Source organism: Cavia porcellus, unplaced genomic scaffold (genome assembly GCF_034190915.1).
Source record: "Cavia porcellus strain 051 isolate PalLab524CR breed Dunkin Hartley unplaced genomic scaffold, mCavPor4.1 scaffold_20, whole genome shotgun sequence".
Classification (NCBI taxonomy): domain Eukaryota; kingdom Metazoa; phylum Chordata; class Mammalia; order Rodentia; family Caviidae; genus Cavia; species Cavia porcellus.
Window position 1 is genome coordinate 50,766,164 of NW_026947503.1, and position 14,895 is coordinate 50,781,058.

Sequence of the window (14,895 nt, forward strand, 5' to 3'; positions counted from 1 at the left end):
TGTTTCTGCTTTTGTGGTTTGAACAACCTTGCTATATTTGACAACTTAAATATTAAACTAGAATTTCTATCTGAGAATGATAAAAATTGACTCTAATTATAATAACTGAATGTCTATTGAATATAGGCATTAGCATATTTTATTTATTGGAAACCACATTGAGAATGGTGTATGTGTGTGTGTGTGTCTGTGCCAGAGAGAGAGACAGAGAGAGAGAGAGAGAGAGAGAGAGAGAGACAGAGAGAGACAGAGAGAGACAGAGAGAGAGAGAGAGAGAGAGAGAGAGAGAATGGAATACATATATTCCATTTAATTTTCTAGCTTGTGAACCCTAAAAGGTAGAAAGCACGTGAGTTTGATTCACCATTAGTACAGTCCTACTCCTGTGTTAGAAATTGATCTAAGTGAATTTGATCAATAAGCCAAATGTTATGCTATTTTTGTGTATGCTGGTAGCTCCAGGGTTTCAAGCTATCTGTAGATTCTGTCTTTTTTTCAGTGCTATGTTATAATGACAACATGTTTTAGACAAAATAATGGTAACTGTTAAAATATTTGTTTGACAGTAAGACAAAAACTTCACAAGGCTTCCTTTTGTAAGTTTGGGGAAGTGTGCACTGGTTGTCCTCAAGAATTTCAGCTTATCCCCAACTTGTCATCCTAATGCAACTGATGAAATATGACAGTGAGAAATCAAAAAAGGGCAAGTTTGAGTGTATCATCAAGAGGTTTTTTTCATGTGTTAGGCTTGGATTATAAGCCTCTTCTCTGTTAACTACATAGAAACTGCATAGGAACCTAGAAAAGTCATTTAAGGTCTATTAAACCAACTTCAGATGTATTTCAAGGAAGTTCTAAGGAAAAAATATTAATAAAAATAGTCAGTGCGATGGTATTCAGGGATGAGAACCCGGTAATCCCGCACTCCGCCGTGGCCATCTGGGACACACCCATCATCATTACGGTGAGCTGCTCCTGAGGAAGACCTGAGGTGAGTTAGGAAACCAGAAAGATTAAAGCACATGGTAAAAAAATCAGAAAAAGCCCTTCCATCGCTGTGTAAAACTTTGAAAAATTAATAGTAAAGCTGGTAAGAAATTCTCTTAGTATCCAGGCCTCCATAAGCCTGGAAAGGCCAGTGAAAGCATCTGTGAAGAGAAAATGAATATAGTTCTGGGGTTTAGGGATTCTACTAAATGTGCTGTAACCTTGCAGATGCAATGTCCTCCTGGAGAAAGCCTTTGGAAGAGGTCCTTCCTGAAGGGTTTAACTGAACTTTTTTAAAACAGGAAATTGAATTTAGATGGAAGGCCAAAAAAAAAAAAAAAAAAGGCTTTGTATAGCACTCTTCTCTTGGAATTTGGGACAGTGAATTTTACTCAGACAGAAGGAAGAGAAGGTTTTCTTAGCATAACTTCCCACCCCCATTGCTATTACAAGGTAGGTCCTTGGCCCCAGATTTTCTCTTGATCTACAAACTTTCACATGCACATGTAGACATGGGTCTAGGAAGAACCTGGAGCAGTGAGCTATCGGGGCAAACTGCTGTGAAGGTCATCATGCAGCAGCTCACAGGCAGCCTTGCAGTGTGGCTTTTCCATGGGAGCTGCAGTCATCCATCACTAGGCGTCATAGAACTCCCGGGGAGCTTATCTGAAAGACGCCAGCAGACCTACCACCTCTAACCAAGGGCACAGGACAGCACAGGCCAAATTTATATTCATGTTATTTTAGCTATTAAAATATACAAGACTTGTTTATAAAATAAGCATAAATTACCTGAGATTTAATTATGCTATCTGGTTAAATTGTTCCTTTTATTTCATTGATTCTGTCAGGTAGAAGAAAGGTCAACAAAGTAATGGAGTTTGTTGGAATAAAATATCTTGGCACATAATACTAATTAGTATTTCTCTTCCTTCCAACTTTTGAAATAAGTGGAATGTACATGTTCACCATTTCAAAGGAAATGATGCATCTTATGTCATCCTCACCGTGTCTGGAGTTAAGGTTCTGATTTCTTACAGTTCAACTCCTTTATTCGTACAGGCACAAATGTGGTCCACACAGCTTCTCGACTAATACAATAGCTGCTTCTGCTGATTTCAGTATCTTTCATCTTTATCTCAGACTTTCCAAAGCGAGGAGAACCAGAATCCTTCAGTGTAAAATGGATAGCAAAACTTCTCTTCTGAGAGAAAAGATGACTACTGGCTCAATTCTAATTAAAATTCTAAATTATGGGCTTCAAAATTCTTAATCACTGGGATTCTCTCTGCTTAGTTGATCTCATTTTCTGTAACATTTAAAGTCAAACACTGTGCTGCCTAAAAGCAAATATATTCACTGCCACCCACACAAAACTCAGCAGCCTCAAGCTCAGCTCCTGGTCCTCCTGTTATTTCGCATCTTCATGCTGGCTCAACGCTTCCCCGTCACAACATTCTTCCCTCGTTTGAAATTTTATTTATAACCCGGCCTCATCATGATGACTTATTGACTATAGATAGGGCGATCATGAGAGATTTATCTTACAAATTGGGATATTTTTAAGAATAATAAATATATCAGGCAGTGACAAATTTCACAACCTGGCCAACCAATGTAAATGTTTACATTAATTATAGTCTTATTATTTTATAAACCATTGATCAACATAAACACATATAAATACTTATAAAATTGCAGATGTAAGTGTTTTCTCTCCTCCCAGTATCTTTCCATCTAACATTTACAGGGACCTTGATTTTGCTGCAGATCCAAGCAAAGATTACTTCAATAATTAAATCTATGAGTGTTCCAACAACCTTTTTCTTCCAGGAACTATATTTTTTGTATGTTCTTTGCTGACCACTGACTGAAAACAGTAAGGATGAGTTTGAATGGCTAGCGAAAGACCATAGGACACTGTAGATCTAGGCAAGCAAATTGGTGCAGATACAAAAATCAGCTAAGAAGAGAAAGCCACAGAATATTCTATGTGGCTATGTAAGATTCTAGACTCCAGAGATCAAGAATTAGCATGAGATCTTCAAAGGAGGCAACATCCTGTTTCACAACTGCAGGAAGTGTGCAAGCACCTTTCTAACCACAACCTCAGGGAAGAGATGACCCTGTGGTTTGGTGGTGTGTCCAGTGTCATGAGTTAGTTCAGCAATGATTATGGCACAGTAGGTTCCTCATCCTCAGTGGGTAAGTTTGTGAAATGAATTCACAATACTCACATGTTACTGTAAATACCTTTCAAACATTCAGCTGAATATTTGGTTGGGCAAATTGGATAAATTTGCTGTTTCCTTTACATCAAGAAAATCTTTTGTAGATTTTCGCCAACAAAAATCAACTGGCTTAAATGATTGCTTTAAAATGTTACTGTAAAATTTTATCCCATAATGGCTGCAAGAAAAAGTAAAGGGTTAGGTTTACAGGGTTTTTTTTTGTTGTTGTTAGCTTGTTGGTAAAACTAAGGCTCATTTTTAGTCTCTGATTCGCTTTGTCAGGGATTCTATTTATCTCTGGTGGAAGATACCACCTGAATTTGGAGTAACAGTGCTGTTTGGAAAATTAATTTGGATACCTTTATTCATTTTCCTACCTTTTGGGTTCAAAGTAATTTTTATTCTCAACTAAAAGATTTCCTGGTCCATCCACATTTCTTATCAATAAGAAATTTCTAATGTACATATTGAATCATTTACAAATACCTTATCTTTCAGGATATATATATATATATATATGCATAAATGTAAGTATGTACATATACACATATTATAATATCTTCTTATACTTGATATTTTTATTGTTTCTTAGAAGGCAGTAATAACCTATTTTTCTTTTTTCCTTGGGGTCCCCAAAATTGTCTCCAATAATCATAGTCATGTGAGTATATTTCAATATGTACTCAAGAAGTAGTTGTTAAGGAAGTAACAATTTTGCTTGTAAAAAACAGTGCTTCCAGACAGTCTTTGTTTATTGTAAGAAAATATAAGATTTTTGTTGTTGCTATTTGTTTGTAATCAACTTGAATATTATCAAAGAGAAATTAGAATCATCTCTACATTTTTATTCTCAGAGGTAGTGCTAAATACACTTAATATGAACAACTTTAAAGATTAAAGAACATTCTAGAATCATAGTAATGGGTTAGATGTTAAAAATAAGATCAGTATAAAAAAGCAACAACTGGCTTATTCTTGTCCCTCTGCGATGGTAAACTGTCTGCTATCAAGTGCTTCTTCGCTTCAGAGCAGTGTAAGAATGAAATTATATTCCCAGCTTTTCTGCAGGCACTAGAGATGAAAGTCTGCTTTCTAATTGGTTCTCTGCTCATTGCAATCTAGAATAGAGCTGGAAGCCAACAGTGATGAATACAAGGATGTGACTGGTTCCAGATCCACTCTGCAAGATGTCTGGGCTGAGAAGGGTTATTATTCTGACACTGCAATTCATTATTCTAAATCAATCCAAGAAAGAATAGGAAGACGTCTGTTACAATGTTTAGAGTTCATGTAAATATAGAGAAAAGTCTTTTGATGATTTTCTTTTGGAACTATTTTTTGTTTGTTTGTTTTTTTGGTACCAGGGATCAAACTCATGACACTGTGCTTGCCAGACAGGCGCTTATGCCGCTAAGCTAAATCCCTGACCCTGAAACTAGGTTCTTCAAAAATTTTCCTGATAGGATTTAAGGGCAGTTTTTGCCCAGAAATGGGCAACTATTCTGGAAGGAATTCTTAATTCTCTCTAATCACTTACCATGTCTCTCCTAAGTATTGAAGCACGATATATTCCTTTTCATTTTTAAACCAAAAGTGTAATTCAAACATAAAAGCACTTTAAGGACAAGTATAACCTAGATTATGTGGTCCTTTTAAAATTCCCCTACTCTTTTTTTTTTTTTTTAATAATGGACTGGTGAAATGAGTACAAAATTGGCCAAATACAGAATTAAGGTAAACTCTATCTTGCAAAAGTATTTAGAATACAGGCAAAAAATAATAACTAGAATTGGTTTACAGTGTTTTAAAATTGTAAATGAATATATCTGTGCTTTTAATACATCTGGAGGCTGATAAACACAGCTGTCCATAATGAGAAAGTAGATTACATCATGTTACTCTAAATAAGACTTCTAACGAGAAATCAGGATTAAGTCAAATCTGGAGGAGAAATTTGTATTTGCTCTGAGTATTTCAAGCTGGTCTCCCCTCGGGAGAAGGATTGCACATTAAGAGATTTTAATTTGAAATGAGGTTATGGGATTGTAAATTGCTGACAGATATTTAGTAAATGATTTAGTGTTTCTGTTTACATTCCGGGTTAGGGAAGATTTTGGCTTTTTCAGCAAACTGAAGAAATGCCTTCAAAACACATTTAGCTAATCAAAATCAAGTGTCCAAAAAAGGGGAGGTGGGATGAGAAGTCAAACTGATATATTTGAATTACACATTTAAATTCAACAGCAAGCCTTCACTTTCTGAGCAAACCTCAGTTGTTATGCAGTTGCCAACAATTAATTTATTAATTTCAGTTAATGAACTGGAGGTAACACTGTTCAGTAACTGCTTTACCCCCTATTACCAATTTATAGTTCTTCTATACATCTTAATTCTAGAAGAGACGATCATTATACATAATCCAAGAAGATTTCTTTCTTTCCTTGTAGGTGAGTTCACACGTGCTTTTTCTGAAAACACTCAAGAATTGAAGAATATATATGTAAGACATTGTGTTTATTCTACACCTACTGGGGAGCAAGTGAGGTACCTCATGTCCAACTAGCTGTACAAAAGAGTTACCCTCCGGTGAAGACAGATAAGACTGAAACGGATAACACAACTTACTCCCTTTCTCCTTTAGAAACTTTTATTTTCAATATGACACCTACTATCATACACAGTTCCTTTCTCTTCTTTGTGACAAACCACACAGCTTGCAAAAAGAAAATGATTCAGGCTTCATTAGAGAAATGCCACCCAAAGGGTCTCTTTCTAAAGCTTTGTGTTTTCCAGCTGGAGACAAGAATGAATACAGCATGGTTTCCATGGTCTCACAATATGTAGCCCAAGATAGATGCCACTGTCATTATAGATATTGCAAGAAAATGTGCTATTTCTTGCTGAGCTGCCTTGTGGACCAATGTCACCAGGGAAATATCACAGGCTGGTTTATGAGAAGCTGTCCTATTTTATATGCACGTACATCATAAAGAGCTTTATGCTTGGGAGGCTAGTAAGGAACTCACTGCTGTCTGTTCGGCCAAGATTCTCCTTTATACTTCTACGGGAAAAAGTAGCTCACCATTACATTTTATATGCCCATTTCTAATTTGGAAAAATCCTTTTCTCTTGGATTTTTGAATCTGACACTTTCTCAGAGTTTGCATCCTTCTCCGTGGCTTCCTCATATACGTTTTCCTTCTGCCCTAAATCTGTGCAATTAACTTCTGTCACCCTAAAAACCTTTCTTACAGCACACTGGTCCAGCTGTTGAGGCGTATGTAATTACATCCTACCCTACCTGTCCTGGGGCGTGCGAATTTCATACAATTTTCATATCACCCTCTTTCATTATTCAAGCAGAGTGAAATTTTAAGGACAGTATGATTAGGCTGAAATTGGAACTATTCAAGGTGTGGCATTGTATGAGAAAGCAGACTCTTTCCTTTCTTATATTGAACCAAAAAAAGAAAAACCCATTCAAAAATGGTTCAATCAGTTTGTGCACACACTAGCCACATATATAGGACTATCACATTGAAGACTTTTTGTGGACCTATATTAAAACTCATTAGTATATAAATGGAGTTTAATCCAGAGGAAATGGTGCTTATGAGTCAGTAATTTTATAGAGTTACATAGTCTCTGCCCTAATGTTGGTGATGAGAATCAAGACAGATACATTGAAGTAATGTGAACAATATAGGCATTTATGCAAATTGTTCCATTGAGGTGCTTAAAGAATATTGAACATCATTTTAAAAAATCATTATAGAATGAGAGAAAAGGAGTACAAGCTTATTTTCTCTTCACACTACACTGGAACAAAAACCTGTAAAAAAGATGTAAACATGGAAAATGAGCTCAATTTATTTTAAATTAATAATTATTTTCTAAAGTCCTAACACACTATGTTAGTTTTGTAAGATATATTATAGCTCATGTAATCAAGAAATTTTAAAATATTTTATCACTTCAGAATTAAAATTGCATACTGAAAGCGTAACACTTACAAAATCTGTGCCATTTTGATGTTTTCATTTATTGTACCCAAATTGAAAGTAGAATTACAAAGCAAAGCAATGAGAAACTTCTACTACATATAGTTTCTCAGACATATTTCATAAACATTTTATTAGTTGGTCATACAATCTGTTTTTCTTAACCGGGAAATTTACTATTGTATCATAATGAATTAAGACTGTGCTGAGTTTCGAGCAGCAGACCACAAGCCACAAAGAACCAGAAGTGCTGGGTGTGGAAGGTTTGCACAAATGAACATTAGTTAAAATATGGAAAGGTTGTGTTTTATTTGTGAGTACATATAATTAATTGAGGAATTTTTTTTGGTGTTCTTTTACTATTTTCTGACACTTTTTCCTCCTTAGAAAATATTAGGAAGATGATTACTTACAATATGCATACTAATAAAAATGACAAAGCAAAATACAAGTACATGTCATTTCAATTCCCTTTAAAGACGAGTTAATCACAAATAACAAGAAAATTCCCATTTACCAGGGTTAAAATATTATGATCCTGTAAATTTAAACTCTTCATTTTGTTTAGTAGATATGAATCTTTCTGAGAATATAGATCCACGTAGTAAAAATAAGTCATTCAAAAATATCACACACTGGAAGAGATACGGGGCATTAAATTATTTTTGTTATCTGTAAGTACTTAAATTAGTACAACAAATATCTAAAAAGATTTGACATGTAATGTGACGGACTAGGTGTATATATAATTTTACTGAAAAAATCCATGTCTAAATGTATTATGAAGAAAAAATTTTATATGAATGTACATCTAGATAAGCATGTCTATCACATTGAGCACAACAGAAAACTGGGGGAAAATGATCATAAATTTTACTTGCTGAAGAATAAACAAATGCTTATATAATGATATGAGTATATATCGGTGAAAAATTAACTATAGAAATATGAATCAACATGGTTAAATCCTAAACTTTAATAACAAGTACAAAAAATGAATTTTTAATAATAGATGTGTTACTTTATTTATGTAAAGGTAAAAGCTAGATAAAACAAATACATCCATATACACATATTTAGTAAGCATTGGAAATGGGTATTCATGTGGTAAAGTTGTATAGAAATTCAAGGGATTGAGCTCGCTCTAAATTCAGGGGGAGTGTTTTTTTTTTGTGGAAGGGAATGTAAAAGCATTGCAAGGTAACATCAAAGCTTAATTTCACAAAATAAGTGGAGTTTTTTTAAAAATAAGTGTTAATTCTTATTTTTTAAATTATAAATATACATTTTACACATGTGTGCATATGTTTTTTTTTTTTTTATTTAAGAGGAAAAAGAGAAAAACACAAAACAAAACAAAGCAGTGTAATGTTACACATAATACATAACTACAAAAAAAAACATAACAGTAAGAAATCACCTGTTAATAGATTACATAATATCATCTTGGAAATAGTTGCTCAAATCACAGTATCAAAGAATACAAAGTAGACATTCAAACGGAGAGACTGCAAACAGCTGTGTTCAATGATCCAAAAACATTAATATAGTCAGCTATTTAACATCCCTAAACACACTTGTTGTTATATCCGTTAGAGCTCTTTTTTTTTTTTCCCCTCCCTCTCTTTTTTATAACAAAATTTATACATTTTGGATTTTATTACTCCTCAGTTCTCATTACTCTCTTGGGGGGGAGAGAATAAAGTCAAATATGGCAAAACAAAGCTGTAAGTCCAAACCAAGGATAGACATAGCACATGATGTAGAACAGAGTACAAGGTCATCAACAATGGTTATCAACATTGTCTCTTGTTTCCTTAAAAGGAATTGTCCATCTCATTAGATATTATAAAGCCGGACAAAACAGTGGAGAACAAGACCAATAAAACTTAGGCATTGTGAACATTACAGGACTTCCAAAGGAGACAATAGTCAAACCAGAATGGGCATCTTTGTGAATCTTATTGCCTTCAAATTAGTTGCCTATACCTTCAAACTTGCTACTATCGCACAGAATGGAACAGAGTCTAATCAGTCAAAACAAGATCTTGGGAGTATTACAGGACTTCAAAACAAGTTAATAGGAGATCAAAAAGAGTTACTACTATATATCCTAATTTTTTAAGTTTTTCCCTTAATTAAAATAAACATAAGAAATAGCTAAATAATTTTTTTTTAAAGAATAGTAGTTACCATAGTGTCTGTCTTTTTCCTTAAAATATTTGGATAAAACTTCATATACTATAGCTTCAAATATTTCCATATCAAAAAGCCCAGAGTAAAGCCTTTCTAATTAATAAGTGAAAATTTTATAAGGCTTCAAGGCCACATAATGGGGAATCATGATTATCACATATTTTTATATATTTGAATCATTACTTACATTAGGGAAACTATTCGGTATTCATACATGCGAGATTGATTTATTTCACTTATGAGTATGGTCTCAAGCTGCGCCCATTTATTGATAAATATCTCAATGCGATCCTTCTTTATAGCTGAATAATACTCCATTGTATAGAAATACCACAACTTTTTTATCCATTCCTCAGTTGATGGACACTTGGGTTGTTTCCAAGATCTGGCGATTACAAATTGTGCTGCTATAAACATAGGTGCACATATATCCCTGTGGTATGATGCTTTCAGTTCTTCTGGGAATATGCCTAGAAGTGGAATAGCTGGAATAAATGGGATTTCCAATCCCAACTTTTTGAGAAACCTCCAGACAGATCTCCACAAAGGCTGTACCAGTCTACACTCCCACCAACAGTGCAGGAGAGTTCCTTTTTCCCCACAGCCTCTCCAGCATTTGTTGTTGTTGGTTTTCTTGATCCTGGCCATTCTTTCAGGAGTGAGATGGTATCTCAGTGTGGTTTTAATTTGCATTTCTCTAATGACCAATGATGATGAGCATTTTTTCATGTATTTATTTGCCATTTGCATTTCTTCATCTGAGAATTGCGTATTCATCTCAGATGCCCATTTTTGGATTGGATCTTTGAATTTTGAAGGTCTGAGTTTTTTTAATTCTTTATATGTTTTAGACAAGAGTCCCTTGTCTGAGAGAAAGTTCACTAAAATCTTTTCCCAGTTTGTGGGTTTTCTTTTCACTATGCTGGAGATTTCTTTTGACATGCAAAAACTTTTTAATAAGAAGTGGTCCCAGTTATTGATTCTGGGAAGTATTTCCCGTGCAGTTTGAGTCCTATTCATGAATTCTCTACCTACTCCTATGTCTCCAAGGTTTCTACCCAATTTGTCTTCCAATAGATTTAGCGTTTCTGTTTTAATATTCAGATCTTTGACCCATTTAGATTTTAATTTAGTACATGGTGATAGACATGGGTCTAGCTTTAGTTTTTGGCAAATGGAGAGCCAGTTTTTCCAGCACCATTTATTAAAGAGACTGTCGTTCTTCCAGTGAACCTGCTTGGCTCCTTTATCGAAGATAAGGTGGTTGAGTGTGTTTGTAGTTGTGGTTGTATCTTCTAATCTATTCCATTGATCTTCAGCTCTGTTTTGATTCCAATACCATGTTGATTTTACTACTGTTGCTTTGTAGTATAATTTCAAGTCAGGGATTGTGATGCCTCCTGCGTTGTCTTTGCTGCTTAGAATTGCTTTTGCGATTCTAGGTCTCTTCTGGTTCCAGATGAAATTTAGGAGTGATTTCTCTAGATCTATAAGGTATGTTGATGGTATTTCTATTGGGATTGCATTGAATCTGTATAAGAGTTTTGGGAGAATGGCCATCTTCACAATGTTTGTTCTTCCTATCCATGAGCAAGGGATGTCTTTCCATTTTCTGAGATCATCTTCAATTTCCTTTTTCAGTGTAATATAGTTTTCACTGTATAAGTCTTTCACTTCTTTCGTAAGAGTAATTCCTAAATATTTCATTTTTTTGCTTGCTAATGTGAATAGTCCAGTTTCCCTTATTTCCCTCTCTGTGGTTTTGTTGTTTGTGTATAGGAATGCTATTGATTTCTGAGTATTGATTTTGTATCCAGCCACATTCCTGAATTTATTTATTGTATCTAAGAGTCTTTCAATGGAGCTTAGGGGGTCTTCTATGTAGAGTATCATGTCATCTGCAAACAATGACAACTTAACTTCTTCTTTTCCTATCTTTACCCCTTTTATTTCTCTTTCTTGCCTAATTGCTCTGGCTAGTACTTCCAGTACTATATTAAATAGGAGTGGTGATAAAGGACATCCTTGTCTTGTGCCTGATTTTAAAGTAAAGGCTTTCAATTTTTGGCCATTTAGTATGATGCTGGCTGTTGGTTTGTCATAAATGGCCTTTATTATATTGAGGTAAAGACCATCTATTCCAATTTTCTGTAGAGTTTTTATCATGAATAAATGTTGGACCTTATCGAAGGCTTTTTCTGCATCTATAGAAATGATCATGTGATTCTTATTTTTGGCTTTATTGATATGGTGAATTACATTTATTGATTTGCGTATATTGAACCATCCTTGCATTCCTGGGATGAATCCCACTTGGTCATGGTGTATAATCTTCTTGATGATTTGCTGGATCCTATTTGCCAATATTTTATTGAGGATTTTTGCATCTGTGTTCATTAGGGAGATCGGTCTATAGTTCTCTTTTTTAGTTGGGTCTTTCTCAGGTTTTGGTACTAGAGTGATATTTGCTTCCAGGAATGACTTAGGCAGGATTGCTTCCCTTTCAATTTCATTGAATAGTTTGAGGAGTGTCGGCATTAGGTCTTCTTTGTATTTCTTGTAGAATTCTGCAGTGAATCCATCTGGGCCTGGGCTCTTCTTGGTGGGTAAGGACTTAATTACATTTTCAATTTCAGTAACCGAGATTGGGTTATTCAACAGTTTTACATCCTCTTGATCTAGCTTTGGCACTTCATATGCTTCTAAGAAACTGTCTATTTCTTCTGTGTTATCAAACTTTTGAGAGTAGAGGTTTTCAAAATAGGTGTTGATGATCTTCTGTATTTCTATTGGGTCTGTAGTGACTTCTCCTTTTTCATTTCTTATTGCATGAATTTGAGCTTTTTCTTCCCTTTTTTTAATAAGGTTGGCTAGGGGCTTATCGATTTTATTTATTCTTTCAAAGAACCAACTCTTTGATTTGTTGATCCTTTGGATTGTTTTCTTAGTCTCTATTGCATTGATTTCTGCTCTGATTTTTATAATTTCCTCTCTTCTTTTGGCTTTGGGCTTGACTTGCTCTTCCTTTTCTAGCTGTTTGAGGTGTAGCATCAAGTTATTTATTTGTATTCGTTCTGTTTTCCTGATGTGGGAACTCAGTGCAATAAATTTTCCTCTCAGAACGGCTTTCATTGTATCCCACAGATTCCGGTAAGTTGTATCTGCATTTTCATTTTCTTTTAGGTATTGTTTGATTTCTTCTTTAATTTCTTCTGTGACCCACTGATTACTCAAGAGTGTGTTATTCAGTTTCCATGTGTTTGTGGGATTTTTGCAGTATCTTTTATCATTAATTTCTAATTTCAGAGCGCTGTGATCCGATAACATGCAAGGGATGATTTCAGCTCTTTTGCACTTGTTTAAATATGTTCTATGAGCTAATATATGGTCTATTTTAGAAAACGATCCATGTACTGCTGAGAAGAATGTGTATTCTGATGTTGTTGGGTGGAACATTCTGTATATGTCTATCAAACCCATTTGTTCACAGGTATGATTCAGTTCTGTTATTTCTTTACTCATTTTCTGTCTGGTCGATCTGTCCCTTGGTGTCAATGGCGTATTAAGGTCTCCCGTTACAATTGTGTTACTGATAATTTGAGTTTTCATTTCTGTTAATAATTGTTTTATATAACTGGGCGCTCTGGAGTTTGGTGCGTATATATTTAAGATAGTTATCTCTTCCTCTTGGAGTTTTCCCCTTACGAGTATGTAGTGACCTTCTTTGTCCTTTATGGTCATTGTTGGTTTAAAGTTCACGTTGTCTGCAAACAGAATGGCTACTCCTGCCTTTTTTTGGATTCCTGCTGCATGAAGAATTGTTTTCCATCCTTTGACTTTCAGTCTGTGAGTATCCTTCTGGGTTAGATGGGTTTCCTGTAAACAGCATATGGTTGGATTTTGTTTCTTGATCCATTCTGCTAGTCTGTTTCTTTTGATTGGTGCATTGAGACCATTTACATTAATGGTTATTACTGTTAAATGTTGTTTAATTGTAGGATTCTTATCTCTCTGCTGTTGCATCTTTATCTTTCTGTTCTGTTTAATTATTTGCTTTGCTTAGTGGTTTTTTCCTTTGTGTATCTAAACTGTCTTTCAATATTTTTTGCAGGGTTGGTTTGGTGTTCATGAAGTTCTTCAGCTGTTCTTTGTCATGGAAGTATCGTATTTCACCATCTATTTTAAATGATAGTTTTGCAGGATATATCAGTCTAGGTTGGAAATCATTTTGCTTTAGGATCTGGAATACTTCACTCCATGCTCTTCTTGACTTTATTGTTTGTGATGAGAAGTCTGCTGTGATTCTGATAGGTTTTCCTTTATAAGTGATCTGTCTTTTCTCTCTGACAGCTTTTAATAATCTATTCTTGTGTTGGATTTCTGGGATGGTGATTATTATATGTCTGGGTGTAGTTTTATTTTGGTTATGACTATTTGGAGTTCTATATGCTTCACTGATCCTGATGTCAGTTTCTGATCTCATGCTTGGGAAGTTTTCAGCTATTGCTTCTCTAAATATCCTCTTGATATCCTTTATGTTGTCTCCTTCTTTTTCATTAATCCCTATCATTCTTATGTTACTCTTCTTTGCATCATCTTGCAGTTGTTGAATTGTTGTTTCCTGATTCCTTGTTATTTTTAAAAGATCTTTCCTTTCCTGTTCACTTGCTGCAATCCTGTCTTCAAGGTCTGAAATTCTATCTTCACTTTCATTAAGGCGGTTTTTACAACTTTCAGTGGAGTTTTTTATTTCCTGTATATCTCTGTGCATCTGCATTATGTATTCTGTTTGTTTCTTATATTGCTCGTCTAGGGATTCTATCTTTTTGTTTAATTCCTCCAATTTTTTATCTGTGTTTTCTTTAGATATATTTAGAATCTCTTTCATTTCTTTTATCATTTCTTCTTTTATCTGGGAAATTATTTCGAGTTTGAATTTCTTTAAAGCTTCCTGGAGTTGCTTGTCAACTTCAGTAGCTATTGTGTCTAATATATGAGGAGGATGAGATATATTTTCTTCTAAATACACTTCTCCTAGGGTTTCCTGAGATGGGCTGGAGGTTTGAGGTTGTAATTTGGTCTTTCGTTTTGTCATTTTCCTATATTTCTGTGTTTCAAGTGTTATTTGAAAGCCTCCTCAGGATCTGTTGAAAATCCCCTTCTATGTTTGCAGCTACTGAGACTCTGGCACCACTCTACCCCAGGCCATTGGGCCTGCAGAACCAATGGCCCTTCTCTGCTTGTTCAGAACTCCGCGGTTCCAGACAAGCTGGGCCTCAGGGACACTGTGCGCCCACCTGCCCCTTGGTAGATCCACAGCTCTTGGATCGCAGCCGGGTTAGGGTACTCACCACAGACCGCAGTGCCTCAGGAGCCTGTGATCCCTCCCTGCTTGCAGAGATATCCACAAACCTCCAGACAAAGGAAGGCCCTCCTGCGGGCACTCCGGATCTACCCCGCTCCTCCTCCGCACACCGACG

At 35.2% G+C, this 14,895-nt stretch overlaps 1 pseudogene; it reads left to right on the forward strand.

Moving 5' to 3' along the window:
- The first annotated feature begins 889 nt into the window (after positions 1 to 889).
- The window catches only part of LOC100713953 (zinc finger CCCH domain-containing protein 15-like), a 36,296-nt pseudogene continuing 22,290 nt past the window's right edge, over positions 890 to 14,895 (forward strand).